Source organism: Bombus flavifrons, chromosome 18, assembly GCF_040668555.2.
Source record: "Bombus flavifrons isolate JBK064 chromosome 18, iyBomFlav1_principal, whole genome shotgun sequence".
NCBI lineage: Eukaryota > Metazoa > Arthropoda > Insecta > Hymenoptera > Apidae > Bombus > Bombus flavifrons.
Genome location: NC_138459.1, coordinates 222,991 through 250,143, shown reverse-complemented (window position 1 = coordinate 250,143; position 27,153 = coordinate 222,991). Strand labels below are relative to the sequence as shown.

Genomic DNA, 27,153 nt, shown 5'->3' with positions numbered 1-27,153 from the left:
TGCGCGTAAAAAGGAGTAAAAAGAGCGCTTAAACGTCGAAATATCTCAAGCGGGAAGGAAATGACGGTCAGTTTTCATCAAAATCGACGAAATCATCGAGATTTGCGAGCTGTCCCGCTTGTTTCGACGGTTAAACGGTTGTTTATTACATTCTGCACGTAAAAAGGAGTGAAATGAGCGTTTAAACGTCGAAATATCTCAAACGGGAAGGAAACGACGGTCAGTTTTCATCAAAATCGACGAAATCATCGAAATTTGCGAGCTGTTCCGCTTGTTTTGACGGTTAAACGGTTGTTTGTTACATTTTGCACGTAAAAAGGAGTAAAAAGAGCGCTTAAACGTCGAAATATCTCAAACGGGAAGGAAATGACGGTCAGTTTTCATCAAAATCGACGAAATCATCGAGATTTGCGAGCTGTTCCGCTTGTTTCGACGGTTACACGGTTGTTTATTACATTCTGCACGTAAAAAGGAGTAAAAAGAGCGCTTAAACGTCGAAATATCTCAAGCGGGGAGGAAATGACGGTCAGTTTTCATCAAAATCGACGAAATCATCGAGATTTGCGAGCTGTTCCGCTTGTTTCGACGGTTACACGGTTGTTTATTACATTCTGCACGTAAAAAGGAGTAAAAAGAGCGCTTAAACGTCGAAATATCTCAAACGGGAAGGAAATGACGGTCAGTTTTCATCAAAATCGACGAAATCATCGAGATTTGCGAGCTGTTCCGCTTGTTTCGACGGTTAAACGGTTGTGCATTGCATTCTGCACGTAAAAACGAGTGAAATGAGCGTTTAAACGTTGAAATATCTCAAACGGGAAGGAAATGACGGTCAGTTTTCATCAAAACCGACGAAATCATCGAGATTTGCGAGCTGTTCCGCTTGTTTCGACGGTTACACGGTTGTTTATTACATTCTGCACGTAAAAAGGAGTAAAAAGAGCGCTTAAACGTCGAAATATCTCAAACGGGAAGGAAACGACAGTCAGTTTTCATCAAAATCGACGAAATCATCGAGATTTGCGAGCTGTTCCGCTTGTTTCGACGGTTAAACGGTTGTGCATTGCATTCTGCACGTAAAAACGAGTGAAATGAGCGTTTAAACGTCGAAATATCTCAAACGGGAAGGAAACGACGGTCAGTTTTCCTCAAAATCGACGAAATCATCGAGATTTGCGAGCTGTTCCGCTTGTTTCGACGGTTAAACGGTTGTTTATTACATTCTGCACGTAAAAAGGAGTAAAAGGAGCGCTTAAACGTCGAAATATCTCAAACGGGAAGGAAACGACGGTCAGTTTTCATCAAAATCGACGAAATCATCGAGATTTGCGAGCTGTTCCGCTTGTTTCGACGGTTAAACGGTTGTTTATTATATTCTGCACGTAAAAAGGAGTAAAAGGAGCGCTTAAACGTCGAAATATCTCAAACGGGAAGGAAACGACGGTCAGTTTTCATCAAAATCGACGAAATCATCGAGATTTGCGAGCTGTTCCGCTTGTTTCGACGGTTAAACGGTTGTTTATTACATTCTGCACGTAAAAAGGAGTAAAAAGAGCGCTTAAACGTCGAAATATCTCAAACGGGAAGGAAACGACGGTCAGTTTTCATCAAAATCGACGAAATCATCGAGATTTGCGAGCTGTTCCGCTTGTTTCGACGGTTAAACGGTTGTTTATTACATTCTGCACGTAAAAAGGAGTAAAAAGAGCGCTTAAACGTCGAAATATCTCAAACGGGAAGGAAACGACGGTCAGTTTTCATCAAAATCGACGAAATCATCGAGATTTGCGAGCTGTTCCGCTTGTTTCGACGGTTAAACGGTTGTGCATTGCATTCTGCACGTAAAAACGAGTGAAATGAGCGTTTAAACGTCGAAATATCTCAAACGGGAAGGAAACGACGGTCAGTTTTCATCAAAATCGACGAAATCATCGAGATTTGCGAGCTGTTCCGCTTGTTTCGACGTTTAAACGGTTGTTTATTACATTCTGCACGTAAAAAGGAGTAAAAAGAGCGCTTAAACGTCGAAATATCTCAAACGGGAAGGAAACGACGGTCAGTTTTCGTTACAATCGACGAAATCATCGAGATTTGCGAGCTGTTCCGCTTGTTTCGACGGTTAAACGGTTGTGCATTGCATTCTGCACGTAAAAACGAGTGAAATGAGCGTTTAAACGTCGAAATATCTCAAACGGGAAGGAAACGACGGTCAGTTTTCATCAAAATCGACGAAATCATCGAGATTTGCGAGCTGTTCCGCTTGTTTCGACGGTTAAACGGTTGTTTATTACATTCTGCACGTAAAAAGGAGTAAAAGGAGCGCTTAAACGTCGAAATATCTCAAACGGGAAGGAAACGACGGTCAGTTTTCATCAAAATCGACGAAATCATCGACATTTGCGAGCTGTTCCGCTTGTTTCGACGGTTAAACGGTTGTGCATTGCATTCTGCACGTCAAAAGGAGTAAAAAGAGTGCTTAAACGTCGAAATATCTCAAACGGGAAGGAAATGACGGTCAGTTTTCATCAAAATCGACGAAATCATCGAGATTTGCGAGCTGTTCCGCTTGTTTCGACGGTTAAACGGTTGTGCATTGCATTCTGCACGTAAAAACGAGTGAAATGAGCGTTTAAACGTCGAAATATCTCAAACGGGAAGGAAATGACGGTCAGTTTTCATCAAAATCGACGAAATCATCGAGATTTGCGAGCTGTTCCGCTTGTTTCGACGGTTACACGGTTGTTTATTACATTCTGCACGTAAAAAGGAGTAAAAAGAGCGCTTAAACGTCGAAATATCTCAAACGGGAAGGAAACGACGGTCAGTTTTCATCAAAATCGACGAAATCATCGAGATTTGCGAGCTGTTCCGCTTGTTTCGACGGTTAAACGGTTGTGCATTGCATTCTGCACGTAAAAACGAGTGAAATGAGCGTTTAAACGTCGAAATATCTCAAACGGGAAGGAAACGACGGTCAGTTTTCATCAAAATCGACGAAATCATCGAGATTTGCGAGCTGTTCCGCTTGTTTCGACGTTTAAACGGTTGTTTATTACATTCTGCACGTAAAAAGGAGTAAAAAGAGCGCTTAAACGTCGAAATATCTCAAACGGGAAGGAAACGACGGTCAGTTTTCATCAAAATCGACGAAATCATCGAGATTTTCGAGCTGTTCCGCTTGTTTCGACGGTTAAACGGTTGTTTATTACATTCTGCGCGTAAAAAGGAGTAAAAAGAGCGCTTAAACGTCGAAATATCTCAAGCGGGAAGGAAATGACGGTCAGTTTTCATCAAAATCGACGAAATCATCGAGATTTGCGAGCTGTCCCGCTTGTTTCGACGGTTAAACGGTTGTTTATTACATTCTGCACGTAAAAAGGAGTGAAATGAGCGTTTAAACGTCGAAATATCTCAAACGGGAAGGAAACGACGGTCAGTTTTCATCAAAATCGACGAAATCATCGAAATTTGCGAGCTGTTCCGCTTGTTTTGACGGTTAAACGGTTGTTTGTTACATTTTGCACGTAAAAAGGAGTAAAAAGAGCGCTTAAACGTCGAAATATCTCAAACGGGAAGGAAATGACGGTCAGTTTTCATCAAAATCGACGAAATCATCGAGATTTGCGAGCTGTTCCGCTTGTTTCGACGGTTACACGGTTGTTTATTACATTCTGCACGTAAAAAGGAGTAAAAAGAGCGCTTAAACGTCGAAATATCTCAAGCGGGGAGGAAATGACGGTCAGTTTTCATCAAAATCGACGAAATCATCGAGATTTGCGAGCTGTTCCGCTTGTTTCGACGGTTACACGGTTGTTTATTACATTCTGCACGTAAAAAGGAGTAAAAAGAGCGCTTAAACGTCGAAATATCTCAAACGGGAAGGAAATGACGGTCAGTTTTCATCAAAATCGACGAAATCATCGAGATTTGCGAGCTGTTCCGCTTGTTTCGACGGTTAAACGGTTGTGCATTGCATTCTGCACGTAAAAACGAGTGAAATGAGCGTTTAAACGTTGAAATATCTCAAACGGGAAGGAAATGACGGTCAGTTTTCATCAAAACCGACGAAATCATCGAGATTTGCGAGCTGTTCCGCTTGTTTCGACGGTTACACGGTTGTTTATTACATTCTGCACGTAAAAAGGAGTAAAAAGAGCGCTTAAACGTCGAAATATCTCAAACGGGAAGGAAACGACAGTCAGTTTTCATCAAAATCGACGAAATCATCGAGATTTGCGAGCTGTTCCGCTTGTTTCGACGGTTAAACGGTTGTGCATTGCATTCTGCACGTAAAAACGAGTGAAATGAGCGTTTAAACGTCGAAATATCTCAAACGGGAAGGAAACGACGGTCAGTTTTCCTCAAAATCGACGAAATCATCGAGATTTGCGAGCTGTTCCGCTTGTTTCGACGGTTAAACGGTTGTTTATTACATTCTGCACGTAAAAAGGAGTAAAAGGAGCGCTTAAACGTCGAAATATCTCAAACGGGAAGGAAACGACGGTCAGTTTTCATCAAAATCGACGAAATCATCGAGATTTGCGAGCTGTTCCGCTTGTTTCGACGGTTAAACGGTTGTTTATTATATTCTGCACGTAAAAAGGAGTAAAAGGAGCGCTTAAACGTCGAAATATCTCAAACGGGAAGGAAACGACGGTCAGTTTTCATCAAAATCGACGAAATCATCGAGATTTGCGAGCTGTTCCGCTTGTTTCGACGGTTAAACGGTTGTTTATTACATTCTGCACGTAAAAAGGAGTAAAAAGAGCGCTTAAACGTCGAAATATCTCAAACGGGAAGGAAACGACGGTCAGTTTTCATCAAAATCGACGAAATCATCGAGATTTGCGAGCTGTTCCGCTTGTTTCGACGGTTAAACGGTTGTTTATTACATTCTGCGCGTAAAAAGGAGTAAAAAGAGCGCTTAAACGTCGAAATATCTCAAGCGGGAAGGAAATGACGGTCAGTTTTCATCAAAATCGACGAAATCATCGAAATTTGCGAGCTGTTCCGCTTGTTTCGACGGTTAAACGGTTGTGCATTGCATTCTGCACGTAAAAACGAGTGAAATGAGCGTTTAAACGTCGAAATATCTCAAACGGGAAGGAAATGACGGTCAGTTTTCATCAAAATCGACGAAATCATCGAGATTTGCGAGCTGTTCCGCTTGTTTCGACGGTTACACGGTTGTTTATTACATTCTGCACGTAAAAAGGAGTAAAAAGAGCGCTTAAACGTCGAAATATCTCAAACGGGAAGGAAACGACGGTCAGTTTTCATCAAAATCGACGAAATCATCGAGATTTGCGAGCTGTTCCGCTTGTTTCGACGGTTAAACGGTTGTGCATTGCATTCTGCACGTAAAAACGAGTGAAATGAGCGTTTAAACGTCGAAATATCTCAAACGGGAAGGAAACGACGGTCAGTTTTCATCAAAATCGACGAAATCAACGAGATTTGCGAGCTGTTCCGCTTGTTTCGACGGTTAAACGGTTGTGCATTGCATTCTGCACGTAAAAACGAGTGAAATGAGCGTTTAAACGTCGAAATATCTCAAACGGGAAGGAAACGACGGTCAGTTTTCATCAAAATCGACGAAATCAACGAGATTTGCGAGCTGTTCCGCTTGTTTCGACGGTTAAACGGTTGTTTATTACATTCTGCGCGTAAAAAGGAGTAAAAAGAGCGCTTAAACGTCGAAATATCTCAAGCGGGAAGGAAATTACGGTCAGTTTTCATCAAAATCGACGAAATCATCGAGATTTGCGAGCTGTTCCGCTTGCTTCGACGGTTAAACGGTTGTTTATTACATTCTGCACGTAAAAAGGAGTAAAAAGAGCGCTTAAACGTCGAAATATCTCAAACGGGAAGGAAACGACGGTCAGTTTTCATCAAAATCGACGAAATCATCGAGATTTGCGAGCTGTTCCGCTTGTTTCGACGGTTAAACGGTTGTGCATTGCATTCTGCACGTAGAAAGGAGTGAAATGAGTGTTTAAACGTCGAAATATCTCAAACGGGAAGGAAACGACGGTTAGTTTTCGTCAAAATCGACGAAATCATCGAGATTTGCGAGCTCTCCCGCTTGTTTCGACGCTGAAACTGGCTTGTATTACATTCTGCACGTTAAATAGAGTAAAACGAGCTCTTAAACGTCGAAATATCTCAAACGGGAAGGAAACGCCGGTTAGTTTTCGTCAAAATCGACGAAATCATCGAGATTTGCGAGCTGTTCCGCTTGTTTCGACGGTTAAACGGTTGTTTATTACATTCTGCACGTAGAAAGGAGTGAAATGAGTGTTTAAACGTCGAAATATCTCAAACGGGAAGGAAACGACGGTTAGTTTTCGTCAAAATCGACGAAATCATCGAGATTTGCGAGCTCTCCCTCTTGTTTCGACGCTGAAACTGGCTTGTATTACATTCTGCACGTTAAATAGAGTAAAACGAGCTCTTAAACGTCGAAATATCTCAAACGGGAAGGAAACGCCGGTTAGTTTTCGTCAAAATCGACGAAATCATCGAGGTTTGCGAGCTGTTCCGCTTGTTTCGACGGTTAAACGGTTGTGCATTGCATTCTGCACGTAAAAACGAGTGAAATGAGCGTTTAAACGTCGAAATATCTCAAACGGGAAGGAAACGACGGTCAGTTTTCATCAAAATCGACGAAATCATCGAGATTTGCGAGCTGTTCCGCTTGTTTCGACGGTTACACGGTTGTTTATTACATTCTGCACGTAAAAAGGAGTAAAAAGAGCGCTTAAACGTCGAAATATCTCAAGCGGGGAGGAAATGACGGTCAGTTTTCATCAAAATCGACGAAATCATCGAGATTTGCGAGCTGTTCCGCTTGTTTCGACGGTTACACGGTTGTTTATTACATTCTGCACGTAAAAAGGAGTAAAAAGAGCGCTTAAACGTCGAAATATCTCAAACGGGAAGGAAACGACGGTCAGTTTTCATCAAAATCGACGAAATCATCGAGATTTGCGAGCTGTTCCGCTTGTTTCGACGGTTAAACGGTTGTGCATTGCATTCTGCACGTAGAAAGGAGTGAAATGAGTGTTTAAACGTCGAAATATCTCAAACGGGAAGGAAACGACGGTTAGTTTTCGTCAAAATCGACGAAATCATCGAGATTTGCGAGCTCTCCCGCTTGTTTCGACGCTGAAACTGGCTTGTATTACATTCTGCACGTTAAATAGAGTAAAACGAGCTCTTAAACGTCGAAATATCTCAAACGGGAAGGAAACGCCGGTTAGTTTTCGTCAAAATCGACGAAATCATCGAGATTTGCGAGCTGTCCCGCTTGTTTTGACGGTTAAACGGTTGTTTATTACATTCTGCACGTAAAAAGTAGTGAAATGAGCGTTTAAACGTCGAAATATCTCAAACGGGAAGGAAACGACGGTGTTTTCATCAAAATCGTCGAAATCATCGAGATTTGCGAGCTGTTCCGCTTGTTTCGACGGTTAAACGGTTGTGCATTGCATTCTGCACGTAAAAAGGAGTGAAATCAGCGTTTAAACGTCGAAATATCTCAAACGGGAAGGAAACGACGGTCAGTTTTCATCAAAATCGACGAAATCATCGAGATTTGCGAGCTGTTCCGCTTGTTTCGACGGTTAAACGGTTGTTTATTACATTCTGCACGTAAAAAGGAGTAAAAAGAGCGCTTAAACGTCGAAATATCTCAAACGGGAAGGAAACGACGGTCAGTTTTCATCAAAATCGTCGAAATCATCGAGATTTGCGAGCTGTTCCGCTTGTTTCGACGGTTAAACGGTTGTTTATTACATTCTGCACGTAAAAAGGAGTAAAAAGAGCGCTTAAACGTCGAAATATCTCAAACGGGAAGGAAACGACGGTCAGTTTTCATCAAAATCGATGAAATCATCGAGATTTGCGAGCTGTTCCGCTTGTTTCGACGGTTAAACGGTTGTGCATTGCATTCTGCACGTAGAAAGGAGTGAAATGAGTGTTTAAACGTCGAAATATCTCAAACGGGAAGGAAACGACGGTCAGTTTTCATCAAAATCGACGAAATCATCGAGATTTGCGAGCTGTTCCGCTTGTTTCGACGGTTAAACGGTTGTTTATTACATTCTGCGCGTAAAAAGGAGTAAAAAGAGCGCTTAAACGTCGAAATAACTCAAGCGGGAAGGAAATGACGGTCAGTTTTCATCAAAATCGACGAAATCATCGAGATTTGCGAGCTGTTCCGCTTGTTTCGACGGTTAAACGGTTGTTTATTACATTCTGCACGTAAAAAGGAGTAAAAAGAGCGCTTAAACGTCGAAATATCTCAAGCGGGGAGGAAATGACGGTCAGTTTTCATCAAAATCGACGAAATCATCGAGATTTGCGAGCTGTTCCGCTTGTTTCGACGGTTACACGGTTGTTTATTACATTCTGCACGTAAAAAGGAGTAAAAAGAGCGCTTAAACGTCGAAATATCTCAAACGGGAAGGAAATGACGGTCAGTTTTCATCAAAATCGACGAAATCATCGAGATTTGCGAGCTGTTCCGCTTGTTTCGACGGTTAAACGGTTGTGCATTGCATTCTGCACGTAAAAACGAGTGAAATGAGCGTTTAAACGTCGAAATATCTCAAACGGGAAGGAAATGACGGTCAGTTTTCGTCAAAACCGACGAAATCATCGAGATTTGCGAGCTGTTCCGCTTGTTTCGACGGTTACACGGTTGTTTATTACATTCTGCACGTAAAAAGGAGTAAAAAGAGCGCTTAAACGTCGAAATATCTCAAACGGGAAGGAAACGACAGTCAGTTTTCATCAAAATCGACGAAATCATCGAGATTTGCGAGCTGTTCCGCTTGTTTCGACGGTTAAACGGTTGTGCATTGCATTCTGCACGTAAAAACGAGTGAAATGAGCGTTTAAACGTCGAAATATCTCAAACGGGAAGGAAACGACGGTCAGTTTTCATCAAAATCGACGAAATCATCGAGATTTGCGAGCTGTTCCGCTTGTTTCGACGGTTAAACGGTTGTTTATTACATTCTGCACGTAAAAAGGAGTAAAAAGAGCGCTTAAACGTCGAAATATCTCAAACGGGAAGGAAACGACGGTCAGTTTTCATCAAAATCGACGAAATCATCGAGATTTGCGAGCTGTTCCGCTTGTTTCGACGGTTAAACGGTTGTTTATTACATTCTGCGCGTAAAAAGGAGTAAAAAGAGCGCTTAAACGTCGAAATATCTCAAGCGGGAAGGAAATGACGGTCAGTTTTCATCAAAATCGACGAAATCATCGAAATTTGCGAGCTGTTCCGCTTGTTTCGACGGTTAAACGGTTGTGCATTGCATTCTGCACGTAAAAACGAGTGAAATGAGCGTTTAAACGTCGAAATATCTCAAACGGGAAGGAAATGACGGTCAGTTTCATCAAAATCGACGAAATCATCGAGATTTGCGAGCTGTTCCGCTTGTTTCGACGGTTACACGGTTGTTTATTACATTCTGCACGTAAAAAGGAGTAAAAAGAGCGCTTAAACGTCGAAATATCTCAAACGGGAAGGAAACGACGGTCAGTTTTCATCAAAATCGACGAAATCATCGAGATTTGCGAGCTGTTCCGCTTGTTTCGACGGTTAAACGGTTGTGCATTGCATTCTGCACGTAAAAACGAGTGAAATGAGCGTTTAAACGTCGAAATATCTCAAACGGGAAGGAAACGACGGTCAGTTTTCATCAAAATCGACGAAATCAACGAGATTTGCGAGCTGTTCCGCTTGTTTCGACGGTTTAAACGGTTGTGCATTGCATTCTGCACGTAAAAACGAGTGAAATGAGCGTTTAAACGTCGAAATATCTCAAACGGGAAGGAAACGACGGTCAGTTTTCATCAAAATCGACGAAATCAACGAGATTTGCGAGCTGTTCCGCTTGTTTCGACGGTTTAAACGGTTGTTTATTACATTCTGCGCGTAAAAAGGAGTAAAAAGAGCGCTTAAACGTCGAAATATCTCAAGCGGGAAGGAAATTACGGTCAGTTTTCATCAAAATCGACGAAATCATCGAGATTTGCGAGCTGTTCCGCTTGCTTCGACGGTTAAACGGTTGTTTATTACATTCTGCACGTAAAAAGGAGTAAAAAGAGCGCTTAAACGTCGAAATATCTCAAACGGGAAGGAAACGACGGTCAGTTTTCATCAAAATCGACGAAATCATCGAGATTTGCGAGCTGTTCCGCTTGTTTCGACGGTTAAACGGTTGTGCATTGCATTCTGCACGTAGAAAGGAGTGAAATGAGTGTTTTAAACGTCGAAATATCTCAAACGGGAAGGAAACGACGGTTAGTTTTCGTCAAAATCGACGAAATCATCGAGATTTGCGAGCTCTCCCGCTTGTTTCGACGCTGAAACTGGCTTGTATTACATTCTGCACGTTAAATAGAGTAAAACGAGCTCTTAAACGTCGAAATATCTCAAACGGGAAGGAAACGCCGGTTAGTTTTCGTCAAAATCGACGAAATCATCGAGATTTGCGAGCTGTTCCGCTTGTTTCGACGGTTAAACGGTTGTTTATTACATTCTGCACGTAGAAAGGAGTGAAATGAGTGTTTAAACGTCGAAATATCTCAAACGGGAAGGAAACGACGGTTAGTTTTCGTCAAAATCGACGAAATCATCGAGATTTGCGAGCTCTCCCTCTTGTTTCGACGCTGAAACTGGCTTGTATTACATTCTGCACGTTAAATAGAGTAAAACGAGCTCTTAAACGTCGAAATATCTCAAACGGGAAGGAAACGCCGGTTAGTTTTCGTCAAAATCGACGAAATCATCGAGGTTTGCGAGCTGTTCCGCTTGTTTCGACGGTTAAACGGTTGTGCATTGCATTCTGCACGTAAAAACGAGTGAAATGAGCGTTTAAACGTCGAAATATCTCAAACGGGAAGGAAACGACGGTCAGTTTTCATCAAAATCGACGAAATCATCGAGGTTTGCGAGCTGTTCCGCTTGTTTCGACGGTTTAAACGGTTGTGCATTGCATTCTGCACGTAAAAAAGGAGTGAAATGAGCGTTTAAACGTCGAAATATCTCAAACGGGAAGGAAACGACGGCAGTTTTCATCAAAATCGTCGAAATCATCGAGATTTGCGAGCTGTTCCGCTTGTTTCGACGGTTAAACGGTTGTTTATTACATTCTGCACGTAAAAAGGAGTAAAAAGAGCGCTTAAACGTCGAAATATCTCAAACGGGAAGGAAACGACGGTCAGTTTTCATCAAAATCGACGAAATCATCGAGATTTGCGAGCTGTTCCGCTTGTTTCGACGGTTAAACGGTTGTGCATTGCATTCTGCACGTAGAAAGGAGTGAAATGAGTGTTTAAACGTCGAAATATCTCAAACGGGAAGGAAACGACGGTTAGTTTTCGTCAAAATCGACGAAATCATCGAGATTTGCGAGCTCTCCCGCTTGTTTCGACGCTGAAACTGGCTTGTATTACATTCTGCACGTTAAATAGAGTAAAACGAGCTCTTAAACGTCGAAATATCTCAAACGGGAAGGAAACGCCGGTTAGTTTTCGTCAAAATCGACGAAATCATCGAGATTTGCGAGCTGTCCCGCTTGTTTTGACGGTTAAACGGTTGTTTATTACATTCTGCACGTAAAAAGTAGTGAAATGAGCGTTTAAACGTCGAAATATCTCAAACGGGAAGGAAACGACGGTGTTTTCATCAAAATCGTCGAAATCATCGAGATTTGCGAGCTGTTCCGCTTGTTTCGACGGTTAAACGGTTGTGCATTGCATTCTGCACGTAAAAAGGAGTGAAATGAGCGTTTAAACGTCGAAATATCTCAAACGGGAAGGAAACGACGGTCAGTTTTCATCAAAATCGACGAAATCATCGAGATTTGCGAGCTGTTCCGCTTGTTTCGACGGTTTAAACGGTTGTTTATTACATTCTGCACGTAAAAAGGAGTAAAAAGAGCGCTTAAACGTCGAAATATCTCAAACGGGAAGGAAACGACGGTCAGTTTTCATCAAAATCGACGAAATCATCGAGATTTGCGAGCTGTTCCGCTTGTTTCGACGGTTAAACGGTTGTTTATTACATTCTGCACGTAAAAAGGAGTAAAAAGAGCGCTTAAACGTCGAAATATCTCAAACGGGAAGGAAACGACGGTCAGTTTTCATCAAAATCGATGAAATCATCGAGATTTGCGAGCTGTTCCGCTTGTTTCGACGGTTAAACGGTTGTGCATTGCATTCTGCACGTAGAAAGGAGTGAAATGAGTGTTTAAACGTCGAAATATCTCAAACGGGAAGGAAACGACGGTCAGTTTTCATCAAATCGACGAAATCATCGAGATTTGCGAGCTGTTCCGCTTGTTTCGACGGTTTAAACGGTTGTTTATTACATTCTGCGCGTAAAAAGGAGTAAAAAGAGCGCTTAAACGTCGAAATAACTCAAGCGGGAAGGAAATGACGGTCAGTTTTCATCAAAATCGACGAAATCATCGAGATTTGCGAGCTGTTCCGCTTGTTTCGACGGTTAAACGGTTGTGCATTGCATTCTGCACGTAAAAAGGAGTAAAAAGAGTGCTTAAACGTCGAAATATCTCAAACGGGAAGGAAAGGACGGTCAGTTTTCATCAAAATCGACGAAATCATCGAGATTTGCGAGCTGTTCCGCTTGTTTCGACGGTTTAAACGGTTGTGCATTGCATTCTGCACGTAAAAACGAGTGAAATGAGCGTTTAAACGTCGAAATATCTCAAACGGGAAGGAAATGACGGTCAGTTTTCATCAAAATCGACGAAATCATCGAGATTTGCGAGCTGTTCCGCTTGTTTCGACGGTTAAGCGGTTGTGTATTGCATTCTGCACGTAAAAAGGAGTGAAATGAGCGTTTAAACGTCGAAATATCTCAAACGGGAAGGAAATGACGGTCAGTTTTCATCAAATTCGACGAGATCATCGAGATTTGCGAGCTGTTCCGCTTGTTTCGACGGCTATACGGTTGTGCATTGCATTCTGCACGTAAAAAGGAGTGAAAGGAGCGTTTAAACGTCGAAATATCTCAAACGGGAAGGAAATGACTGTCAGTTTTCATCAAAATCGACGAAATCATCGTGATTTGCGAGCTGTTCCGCTTGTTTCGACGGCTAAACGGTTGTGCATTGCATTCTGCACGTAAAAAGGAGTGAAATGAGCGTTTAAACGTCGAAATATCTCAAACGGGAAGGAAATGACGGTCAGTTTTCATCAAAATCGACGAAACCATCGAGATTTGCGAGCTGTTCCGCTTGTTTCGACGGTTAAACGGTTGTGCATTGCATTCTGCACGTAAAAAGGAGTGAAATGAGCGTTTAAACGTCGAAATATCTCAAACGGGAAGGAAATGACTGTCAGTTTTCATCAAAATCGACGAAATCATCGAGATTTGCGAGCTGTTCCGCTTGTTTCGACGGCTAAACGGTTGTGCATTGCATTCTGCACGTAAAAAGGAGTGAAATGAGCGTTTAAGCGTCGAAATATCTCAAACGGGAAGGAAACGACGGTTAGTTTTCGTCAAAATCGACGAAATCATCGACATTTGCGAGCTGTTCCGCTTGTTTCGACGCTGAAACAGGCGTGGATTACATTCTGCACGTCAAATGGAGTAAAACGAGCTCTTAAACGTCGAAATATTTCAAACGGGAAGGAAACGACGGTTAGTTTTCGTCAAAATCGACGAAATCATCGAGATTTGCGAGCTGTTCCGCCTGTTTCGGGGATGAAACTGGTGTCACGTCCCGCGCTCCGCACGTGCCGTAACGAAAATACAAAGCTACTATACGGAAATCAGCGCGAGTAAAATTTGAATAGACCAAGGAACACACGCTACTGCAAAACAAAATAAAAGATTAACGAATAAGGGCGACTATAGACTAACTATAGGGATGAATATATACGAAACACAAAATATGTAGAATAAAATCAACCAATAAATAAATATATGCACATAACACTAAATAAATCTACCAATAACCGACACGATATTTAAAAACCTATGGTTCAATAAATCAACCAATAAATAAAATATAGGTATATAACATCAAATAAACCTACCAATATCCTATGAACTTGATAACTTGGCAAAGGATAAACCACGATTCGAAAAACTAACCGATAACTATCAGTATAAAATAAAGTCAATTAATAAACTGGACTAGATACGAACCGATCAAATAAAACAAGAATAAGTAGGATTATATATGACAAATTCGCAAAGGAGCAACAAGAAGATATACTACAATCAATCAACGAAGACGGAATATGTGAAATACAAAAGAAGAATTTAAATCAGTAAATAAAAATTAATTAATGAATTAAACGAGTGGCGAACCAAACGAGTAAATCAAGAAATAAGAATGACTACAGAAGGGAAATAATTGAAACAGCGGGAATACATTTTTTTTAATTAACAAAACAAATGATCAAAACAACTAACATCGCAGCAACTTGGAGTATTATACACAAATATATACATATATGTTAAACACATAACAATTTAGTAAATATTAGAAATAAAACTTTCAATACTATGTAACAAATCCAAAATTATCAAATTTCAAATATATATGCATATACGAAATCAAATGGTTAACAGTCTAATAAACACCTAACCTAAAATACACAATACTACACTATTAAAAAAAAAAAAAAAAAAAAAACTTATATAAAAATCACATTGACGGAAATATGTATATGTGTGCGCATTCTATACTATTAAATCAAATTAACAATCTGGTAAACATAAAATACATAATCAAAACTCGTGCTCATTCTAGTAAAGAACTACATATGAAAACTATACTACGAAACATGCATGTCTATATATATATATATAAAACCTAGATTTTAAACCAAGCTATTAATAATCTAATATAAAAGATATAGAACATACACATAGTACTATTGAAACTAACCAACTAACTACTTGTTAGCAAATCCAGCGATTAAAAATAATTAACACCGCCTCGACTGGGAGAATTGCGTACAGCATAAATATGTAAACCATATCAAACACATAATAATCTGGTAAACTTTCAATACTACGTTGTCACATTACAAAACATATAGGTATATATATATATAAAAACAAATAATTGACATATAACCTCAAATACACAATTAAAGAATTTTTTAACAAAAAAAAAAAAAAAAAAAAGAAAGGTCACACTATCAGAAATATATATATATATACTTATGTGTGTGTATGCGTGTTCTATTCTACTAAATCAAAATTAACTAGTAAACATAAAATAAATAATTAAAACTAGCCAACATTTCAGTAAAGAATTTCATGAAACATGCACGCATACATACAAAATCTATATTTTAAACCAAATTATTAATAATCTAAATGAATATAAAAGATATAGAACATACAGTACTATTGAAACTAACCGACTAACTACTTGTTAGCAAATCCAGCGATTAAAAATAATTAACACCGCCTCGATTGGGAGAATTGCGTACAGCATAAATATGTAAACCATATCAAACACATAATAATCTGGTAAACTTTCAATACTACGTTGTCACATTACAAACATATAGATATATATATATATATAAAAACAAATAATTGACATATAACCTCAAATACACAATTAAAGAATTCTTTTTAACAAAAAAAAAGAGAAAGGTCACACTATCAGAAATATATACATATATACTTATGTGTGTGTATGCGTGTTCTACTCTACTAAATCAAAATTAACTAGTAAACATAAAATAAATAATTAAAACTAACCAACATTTCAGTAAAGAATTTCATGAAACATGCACGCATACATACAAAATCTATATTTTAAGCCAAATTATTAATAATCTAAATGAACATAAAAGAAGTAGAACACACAACATAACATTATTTAAACTAACTAACATTCGGATAACCTCAGAGAATTTTATATGAAAACTACACAAAAAAAAGAGAGAGAAAAAATATATATGTATATTTATATATATGTGTGTACTTTATGTTATCGAACATTCTACTCAAAACAATAAAACAATGCTATTAATGAGTTATAAAATTTAACAACAATACTATTCGCATGTTATTATATGAACACACAATATATAAATATAGTATATATATATGTATATATATATATATATATATATTATAAATACACAAACAATACTATCCTAACTGCGCTAGAATAAAGAAAATTAAGGCGGAGAAATAATTATTTCAATATTAAATAAAAGCAAAGACCCGTCACTATACTGGAGATATTCACGAACAGCCATCTTAGATTGTCATAGCTCTTACACGTGTGCATCGGAACACATGCAATAGTTATACGCATTAAATAAGTGCAAAATAATGTTATTCTCGCCTCAACTACACGTCAAACATAAAAAAGGGGGTTTTAATAATTAACAAATAAATAATAGATTCGATATTAACAAAAGTCACTATATGCTAGGGACATTCACAGGCGGCCATTTTGGATAATCCACATGCGTATTAACCTTCTTGCTTTACAAATAAATTATATTCTCAATCAATAAAAAAAAAAAAAAGAAAGAAAAGAAAAAAAAAAAGAGAAAAAAAAGGAAGAGAATAAATATTTAGTACAAATGGGAGATCGTAATAAGGAAAGAATAAGTAATAATTAATACCTAATCAGCCGTAAGGAACAATCGTGAAAACACATTGTTAAGATTAATTAACATTTTTTCAAAATTGAATAAATCCTATGTGTAACTACATTATCGAACACAAATGTAAAAAAAATATATATATATATATATTATAAAAGAAATACAAATATATAACTACACTATCAAACACAAATGTAAAAAAATATATATATATATATATATTATAAAAGAAATACAAAATAAAATATATAAAAGTATACACACGTACTTAACAAACATAAAAAGAAATAAATTATGAAACAAGTATATAAACATATATATATATGTATATATATATATATATATTTAACATACAACCAAAATAAAAGAAAACCGAAATTGTTAAACGGCGAAACTACAAATACAGAGCAACTATACTAAATCGAAATCAGGACAAGGAGCTCCAGGATAAAGCTCGCTAAACTTACACATACACCAATAACGTACGACAGGGGAAATTCCCCTTTCTCCAGAAGCATGATGGCGAAGATGTGCCTCCAGAACTACTTCAGGGATTTCATCAGGAAAACGCACCTTCGCGCAACGGTCAGTATCAACAACTTCAAATAGAGGAAAATCCCACTCGAGTATGACGGTTTCCGCATCAAAGAAGCTTTCGTCAACAACAGCAGAATTGTCAGAACTCGATTCCAAGGAATCAGCACTGATGTCACGCAACTCCTCCAACAACTTTGGTTCTCGTACTTGGTCACAATACCTCATACGTTTGCTGGGTCCTCCCGAATCACTCATGGATTCTTCGCTATCCCTCTTCCTCTTCCGCTAGAATAATACAAATAGAGCTTAATGGAACAAAACGGGATAAATTAAGCGGACTAAAAACAAGACAAAATACGCACTCGAGAAGCCTGCATAAGAACCTCTGATAAAATTGCCTCCGCAACCATCGTCCAAACGTCAAAGTCCAAATCACCGAAATCTACGTTTATGAAAATAGCAAAAATCGAAAATCAAATTAAATCCCAAAAGCAACCATAACATGGAAATATTCATCAAAACCAAACTTACCCAAGATAAACCAAAAGAAATCCTTGCTGCGGGAGAGTGGCGGATCGCGCGTGTTGCCGGGGCAAGTGTCGATATAATAATGAGACTCTAGCCACCGGCCCTTCCACGCGCCGAAGAACAAAAATTATTCCCACAGTACTAACATAAAGATTCTCAAGAAAAAGACTAGACCAGCATGGAAGGCTCCAAGCCTCCTAGACGCTACCTCAGCAGAAAATAGAACCGATGGGAACTAAGTCGAAATACGGATTTTTGCATTCTCTCACGTACCCGCGATGGGAATCTGGAAGTTAAAAGACAAGATAACGAAGCAAAGGAGACATCAACGATTACAGAATTTGCATTCTCTCACGTACGAGTTCAGGAACCCCAAAACTGCAGCATCCCGATTCCCACGGAAGCGAACCACCAGTTGACCGCCACCCCGTGGGGGATGTTATTATAAATAAGCGCAGGAACATAGAAGATTTTTAATATATTGTCGTCATTCGCGCATTGCACCTCGACGGTCTCTTATTAATTGCTCAGTTTAAGTCACAAATTAAGTTAGAAATCTTTTTAAGTGTTCATTTCATTGGCGAGATTTAAAAAAAAAAAAAAAAAAAAAAAAACATCCTCATAAATAAATATATTTATACCCGCGACGTTTATCCGAATAAATAAGCCGCAAGCTTATTTAGAGTGTATTTCTAATCAAAAATAAATAAACTACAGTTCTAATAATAATTATACCTGAGTCGAATAACTAAACCAAATAAAAAAAAAAATTTCACCGACGACTATTACGAGCCGATGGCCCCTGACGGAACAAGGTAAGAGTCTCAATTTTTATAAAATTTTCTTCTTCTCTAGTAACTTCGCCACATCCAGGAACCGAATCCGATTTACTTGTCATCAATTAATACATTCAATTTCGTTTCAATTTTGAGAATAAACGAAGGGTCATTCGCTGCGTAGGCTTGTGAAAACGGTGTCTTCAATTACTGAAACACTCATTGATCTTCGCATTCCTCCTCCCACTGTTGGCAAAACATTGCCCGTCTTTGGGCAAGGCTTGCGAAATCACACGAGTTTTACGCAGAGAAGACTATCAAATTAGATCTAATTGACCGATATCTTCATTCTTGCCATCGTTGTATACGATTATAAAATAGAATAATTCCCTTCTGAATCTTAACCAAAGGATCATTCGCTGTGTTGGGTTGTGGATAACGGTGTTTCGACTATCGAACCATCTATTGATCTTCGCATTCCTCCTCCCACTGCTGGCAAAATACTGCCCATCTTTGGGCAAGGTTTGCGAAATCACACGAACCCCACACAGAGAGGATCATTGAAATCACTTTCTCGTAAACACTCAATTCGGAAGGCAAGAAGATCGAAACGGTAAAAAAAAAAAAAAAAAAAATCACTCTAACAAATGAACTAAGGTCCAGTTCAATGATAGATTCATTGGCGAAATTAAGAGAGGAGGAGAAGGAAACGTAAAGATAAAATTTGCATCAAACGAAGAAAATTCGAAATCTTAACCAATCCATTAACGCGAACACTCTTGTTTTACCGTCCCTAAAACGCTATATATATATATATATATATATATACATATATATAACAACTTGAATAATTCCATATTCAAATTTAAATAAATTCTATACAACGAAATTGAACCGAACTCTCAAATAATTCCTACATACAGATATATACATACACATATATATATATATATATATAATTTTAAATAATTCTATACTGAAGTTTAGATAAATTCCGTGCGAACAAATCGAATACTTATTTTTATCCAACTTTAATCCTCTCCCGTGCGAGTATCCCTGCACATAGCAGGTTAGCCGAAAAACGTGGAAATTATTTTACCAGTAGCCTAACACTAGTCAACGCTATCCATAAGTAATTAATTTATCAATAGAATTATTTCGAAAATAAGTACAAGGAAATTTTTCTATTCGAAACAGTCCTCAGACTGTTTCTGGTGGCAGCAACTACCGTGTGAGAAATATTTCTTATACAGCCAATTAAATTTAAATCTTTCCCTTCAGATTAAATTAAAATCAAAAGTTTGAATTGACTTTAAACGAGTACGTAACAATAAACTTTCAACTTAGAAATAGATTTTAATCGAAAACCTTGATTCAATATCTTAAATATAATTATATCGTGTAAATTTTCCCCTCCTGACGAAACTCAACTAAATCGAACTAAATTAAATTAAATTAAATTAAACAAAACAAAATAAATTAAAACAAACACAAAAAACTAATTAAAATTAAAACAATAAAAAAAAAAAAAATCTTGCGAATTCAACGGTTTAAAATCAATTCAAACAAACAGGAACGTAACATTAGAGGGTTATATTTTTGGTGGCAGCGGTGGGATACGCTCCACAGAGGATTAAAGTTGTTACATTTATCAATAAATTATATACCTAAGAAATAATGGCGACCGGGCTAGAATCATTAGACGAAGACTTAATCTTGACGTTATCGGAAAAACTTAAAGCATGGGATGCGAATTTTCGCGACATGAGTACAAAACTCGCTGAAGTACAAAATGGCGTGTATGAACTCAAATCAAAAAGGGAACCTGAATCACCCGTATCGCCGCCGGGAACCCAACAAGAGACAATACAGCCAGGCGGATATGTCCAACCGATTAAACTAAAAGACGCGATCGAGTCGGTACCAGTGTTCGACGGCTATCGACCATCGGTATTTCACTTTTTAAGAGCTTGCGAGCGCGCGCGAAATATGATTCCTAGGTATCAAGAACCACAATTAGTAAAATTATTAACCAATAAACTCCGTGGACACGCGTTCCTCGCCATCGAAGATACGGAATTAAGAAGCCTAAACGATTTTGCAAATAAATTAAAGGATCTGTTCGGCCCAAAGAAATCTCTTAACGAATATAAAGGAGAATTAGGGACGATATTTCAACGACCCGGAGAAAACATATTAGATTATATGGATCGCGTTAGAAATCTTAGATTAGCAATAATGGACGGAGAAAGGGGCGACTACGGGATTATATCCCCCGACATCCAAGATACAATAGACTGGGAAACAAGAGAAGCCTTCGTTAAGGGACTCCCGAACGAGGTATATATGCGAGTAAAGCTAGCAGGATACCACACTTTAGAAGACGCGTATCGCCAAGCCGTCAAAGCAACACACGAATTAAAACAAATAAACGATAGAACGCGACCCCAACGACCGATACCTCCGAACAATTACAAACGCGAAAACGTACGTCCTTTGAACACTAACAACAATGTCAGGAATAACCGCCAAGATCGAAGATCAGTACCTCCATCACAGAATTACTCAAATGCTCCGAGACAAAATATTATCACATGTAACTATTGTAAAAAACCTGGGCATTTAGTAAAAGATTGCTACAAATTTAAAGCCCGTGTAGATGCCGGAATAATCGTACCCTATGCTTCGAGACAATCGGGAAACCAAACACGTCCTTCGGGAGAATGGGGCGAGCCTCGAAGGAACGATACGCCGAATCGCCCAAGAGTGCAAGCAGCAACCAGGAGACCGGCGCCGACGGCAACGAACAGAACAAGGGTAGCCGCCCCCGCAAGATCGACTCCACCACCTATAATGAGGAACAGGGCAAACGCAAAGCCGACCGAGAGGACGAACGAACAAGTATTAAATACTGTGGGAGAGACATCCCACAACCAAACGAGGTCACAAACAGAAAATTCAGAATCTCAAGTCAAGAAGGAAAAGGTGAAGCACAAGCAACCGGCGAAGGAGGATCACCAGGAGTTAGATTCGGATTCGGAAGGCGACCTCTCCGAATTATTTCAATAAAATTTAACGATTCCCCAACGACACCAACTGCGCGAATAGTTTCCCCAGAACTAAAAACTAAGACGAGTTTATTATTAGACTCTGGATCGGAGATTAATATTATCAAGAAAACTGCTTTACGCGATTCAGCCATCATCGACGATAAAGAATCAATTGAAGTGCGAGGAATTACGGCAACGAGCCTGGTCTCCCTAGGGCAGACGGTAATACAGGTTGCGGGCCATCCGGTTATTTTTCATGTAGTCGATGATTCATTGCTAATCGATCAAGACGGAATCCTGGGATCCGAATTTTTTGCAGGATGTAAGGCTCGTTTGGACTATGAGGGAAAACATATCAAATGGGGAAATATTTATATTCCCTTTGATACTAAAGAAAAGATAATTATACCTAAGCGAAGCTCAGTAACGTGTTCAGTAAATATCGCAAATCCAGAGATGAAAGAAGGATTTATTCCCAGAATCGAGCCAATCAAGGGAATCTATTTTGGTAATGCAGTTGTGAGGAATTATAGAGGAAAATGTTACATAAGGATAATAAATACTACCTCGAGGAATTACGAATTCACAACACCAACAATGGTAATTAAAGAATTTGAAAACCCCCCCCCGCTTCCTAGGACGGCGTGTAATACAGTTTTAAAATCGAAGGAGAGTAGATACGATCAAATAATTGAGTTACTACGGCTCGAACACTTAAACGAAGAAGAAAAGGAAAACGTTCAAAGGTTGATTCGTAATAATCAAGATAGATTTCATATTCCAGGAGATGCACTTGAAGCAACTGGAGTTTTGGAACATAAAATAATTACAACGGATAATATACCAGTTAATACTAAACAGTATCGATATCCACCAGTACATCGAGAAGAAATAAATCGACAAATTCAAGAATTACTAGATACGGATGTAGTGGAACCGTCGATATCTCCATATAATTCCCCGTTATGGATAGTACCCAAAAAATCCGACTCGCAAGGAAACAAACGCTGGAGATTAGTTATTGATTATAGGAAATTAAACGATAAAACGATCGGCGATGCTTTCCCACTACCCAACATTACAGAAATATTGGATCAATTAGGAAGTGCGAAATATTTTTCCACGTTTGACTTAGCATCGGGCTTTCACCAGATCCGTATGTCACAAGAAGACGCCCACAAAACTGCATTTTCGACACCATATGGACATTATCAATTCAAAAGAATGCCTTTTGGACTAAAGAATGCCCCAGCGACATTTCAACGTTTGATGAACTCAGTGTTATCCGGTCTACAAGGAATAGAACTATTCGTCTATCTGGATGATATAGTGATCTATTCTAGGTCCCTTCAAGAACATGAAATTAAATTTAATAAGTTAATGGAAAGACTGAGGGCAGCTAAATTACGATTACAGCCCGATAAGTGCGAATTTTTACGACACGAAGTGAATTATTTAGGACACATAATTAGTGAAGATGGAGTAAAACCCGATCCGAAGAAAATCGAAGCCGTATCAAAATTTCCGCGACCCAAAAGAGTGAAAAATATCAAACAATTTTTGGGATTAGCAGGATACTACAGAAGATTTATACCCGATTTCTCCAAGGTCGCAAAACCATTGACACAACTATTGAAGAAAGACACTCCCTTTAAATGGACGGAAAATCAAGACAAGGCATTCGAAGATTTAAAGGCAGCACTAATGACAAAACCCATTCTACAATATCCGGATTTTTCTAAACCTTTTAACCTTACTACAGACGCATCAGGGTATGCTATAAGCGGTGTACTAAGTCAAGGGCCAATCGGAAAAGATTTACCGATTGCGTATGCCTCAAGACTATTGAATTCTGCTGAACAAAACTACTCTACCATAGAAAAGGAGTGTCTGGCAATCGTTTACAGCGCGATGCATTTCCGACCGTATCTTTACGGAAGGAAATTTACTATCGTAACCGATCATAAACCCTTAGTCTGGATGCATTCTATCAAAGACCCTACATCGAGAATTTGGAAATGGAAATTGAAATTATCGGACTTTGAATTCGATATTGTGTACAAGGAAGGTAGGGCGAATGCAAACGCTGACGCATTATCTAGGAATCCTCCGGAAATTTGTCTACCAATCAGAAGGAGAGAGGAAGTCTCACCAATTCGCTATCCTGTCTCAAAAAGATTCGAAAAGGATACATCGTCTGAAGACTCTCCCATATTCGAAACTAAACCACGCGGCTTGCCTCAACCCACTGATCCTGCAAAACGAGAAAAGGTTTGTGCTCGGAAGTACCTTGCATTGGAAGAAACGCCCGTAAAATATTTTGACGAAGCACTAGCCGAGCTCGATGTAAATAAAGAAATAACTGATCGAGGGAAAAGGAGAATGGGTACAACAAGCGAAGAGGAGTATTCCGCCGAAACTCCAGAACTAACTCGACAACGAGAAAGGGATACGCATGTCTCAAAAAGATTCAAATTGGATACGTCAACCGAAGATTCTCCCATATTCGAAGCTAAACCACGCGCCTGGCCTCAAGCCAGTGATTCGAAAAATCAAGGAAAGGTTTATACCCGAAAACATCGTACAATAGAAGAAACCCCCATAAAATATTCTGATCAGGCACTGGCAGAAGTCGATGTAAATATAGATAGAGGAATAACCAAGCGAGAAAAAGAAGACACAGATACGACAGGCGAAGAAGAGCTCTCTACTGTAATTCCGGAATTAATTCCACAACGAGAAAAGGACCAGAGACCTACAATAATTGCGGAACAAAAAATTTCAGAAACCCGAGATTCAATTACAAGAGTAAATGACCATAAAATAATATTCATAGATGTACATGGCAACCCGATAGATAAAGGAGCCTTAGAAATGAAAGAGATGGGAAAATTGCCTCGTTACGAAGATTTAATGTTGGAAAAAGCAAGATTGAACTGCGATTCCGGGAAATACATCGTATCTCTACCAATAAAGGAAAATAGGAATATTCCAATAGCACCAGAAAATTTATTAAACTCACTACGATCTCTACTAGATGTAGTAAATGAAAAACAATTTACTTCCTTTAGCATTAGCAAAGGAAATTTGGAGGAAATACCCTGGCGATATACAATCAGAAAATTAAAAGAAATATTTATGGAAAAAACCCTAACCATCACTATTTGCACGGGGGAAGTAATTACCCCGCCTGTGGAAGCGCGAAACAACATAATACGAGAAAAACATGAATCAAGTGTAGCAGGACACAAGGGAATAACAAAAACTTATCAAAGAATACGACAATATTATTATTGGGAAAACATGAAAAAGGAAATTCAAGATTACGTAAACACATGTAAGGAATGTCAATTGAAGAAACTCACAAGAATAAAAGCAAAACAACCGATGGTACTTACAGACACACCAGGTAAAGCGTTCGACAAGATTAGTATGGATATTGTAGGTCCATTGCCAAAAACTCAAAAGGGGAATGAATATATTTTAACTATCCAAGATTTATTAACAAAATACTCTATCGGGATTTCAATAGGAGGAATCTCTTCAGCCGAGGTAGCGGATGCATTCGTAAAGCAATTTATTTGTCGTTTCGGATCACCGAGAGCTATCCTCACTGATCAAGGAACAAACTTCACATCCTCGCTAATGAAGAAAGTAGCAAAGAGATTCCGCATCAAACAATATACCACGACGGCATATCATCCACAAAGTAACGGTTCGATCGAAAGATCCCACCACGTACTGATTGAATATCTCAAGCTATACATTGAAAATTCCAAAAACTGGGACGAATGGGTAGAATTAGCTATGTTTTCCTATAATACTTCTGTACACGAAGGAACGAAATTCTCTCCGCACGAATTAGTCTTTGGACATTTAGCCAGAGAGCCTACAGGTGAAGTAATAATCGAAGAGAACATGGAACCAACATACGCAGAATACCTCGGAGATCTGTTCGATAAAATTAACACGGTACAACGAATAGCAAGGGAAAATTTGATAAAATCTAAACTAAAATCAAAAGAATACTACGACCGACGAATCAACCCTCAAAATTTTAAAGTAGGGGATTCAGTATATCTATTAAAAGAACCTAGTAAAGGAAAATTCTCCGATCAATATACTGGACCACATAAAGTGCTAGAAATCTTGCAAAACCAAAACGTCAAGATTGAAGTAAAAGGGATTCCGCGAACAGTGCACCTAAACAAGTTAAAACTAGCGCATAACCGAAGTAAACAATAGACAAAACGATTTCAGTGGGCAAAATAGTACAATACTGTATATTGTAGTGCTGCTCGTTGAATAATACAAATAGTGGAAACCTAAAAAAAAAAAAAAAAAAAAAAAAAAAAAAAAAAAAAAAAAAAAAAAAAAAAGAGAGAGAGAAAAAAATATATAAAAAAAAAAGAGAGAGAAAAATTATTAAGTGTGCTCCGATTATTGTTTGAATATAAAATGTGTGAATTCAATGAATAATTAAAATAGTGAAAGTGAAAGTTACCTTGTGAATAAGTAATCAACATGCAAGAAAGGTGTACGTGCAAGTATAGGTTGTGAATCTTTATTTGTGGAACGTAATGTACGACAACTACCTAAAATAAGTGAATAAATTAGTTTCAATTGTTTCAGTGCAAAATACAAGATTACTAAATGTCATAATTAAAACAAAAGCAAGTGTGACTCTGTTCGTCGAATAATACAGATAGTGGAAACCTAAAAAGAAAAAGAAAATTATTAAGTGTGCTCCGATTATTGTTTGAATATAAAATGTGTGAATTCAATGAATAATTAAAATAGTGAAAGTGAAAGTTACCTTGTGAATAAGTAATCAACATGCAAGAAAGGTGTACGTGCAAGTATAGGTTGTGAATCTTTATTTGTGGAACGTAATGTACGACAACTACCTAAAATAAGTGAATAAATTAGTTTCAATTGTTTCAGTGCAAAATACAAGATTACTAAATGTCATAATTATATTGTGGTTAAAACAAAAGCAAGTGTGACTCTGTTCGTCGAATAATACAGATAGTGGAAACCTAAAAAGAAAAAGAAAATTATTAAGTGTGCTCCGATTATTGTTTGGATATAAAATGTGTTAATTCAATGAATAATTAAAACAGCGAAAGTGAAGTTTACATTGTGAACAAGTAATCATCATACAAGAAAGTGTATGTGCAAATATAGGTTATGGATCCCTGTTTGCGGAATACAATGTACGACAGCCAGCTGAAATAAATGAATGAATTAACTTCAAGTGTTTCAATGCAAAATACAATATTACTAAATGTTATAACAATATTGTGATCAAATCAGAAGGAAGAGTGACACTGTTCGTCGAATAATACAGATAGTGAAAACCTAAAAGGGAAAAAGAAAACTATTAAGTGTGCTCCGATTATTGTCTGAATATAAAATGTGTTAATTCAATGAATAACTAAAATAGTGAAAGTGAAAGTCACCTTGCGAACAAGTAATCGCTATACAAAAGATTTACGTGCAAAATAGGCCATGGATCCCTGTTTGCGGAACACCATGTACGACAGCCAGCTGAAAGTAAATAAATGGATTAACTTCGATCGCCTTAATACAAGAGGCAACACTACTAAACGTCATAGCAAGACTAT

The 27,153-nt window shown here is 38.4% G+C and overlaps 1 long non-coding RNA gene across 1 annotated transcript in view; it reads right to left on the bottom strand.

Moving 5' to 3' along the window:
• Positions 1-26,719, bottom strand: part of LOC138188978 (uncharacterized) — a 52,818-nt gene extending 26,099 nt beyond the window's left edge. Inside the window, exon 1 of the long non-coding RNA XR_011175777.1 lies at positions 26,666-26,719. This is a non-coding gene — a long non-coding RNA (uncharacterized LOC138188978). The remainder of the gene's footprint in view (positions 1-26,665) is intronic.
• Positions 26,720-27,153: the final 434 nt, after the last annotated feature.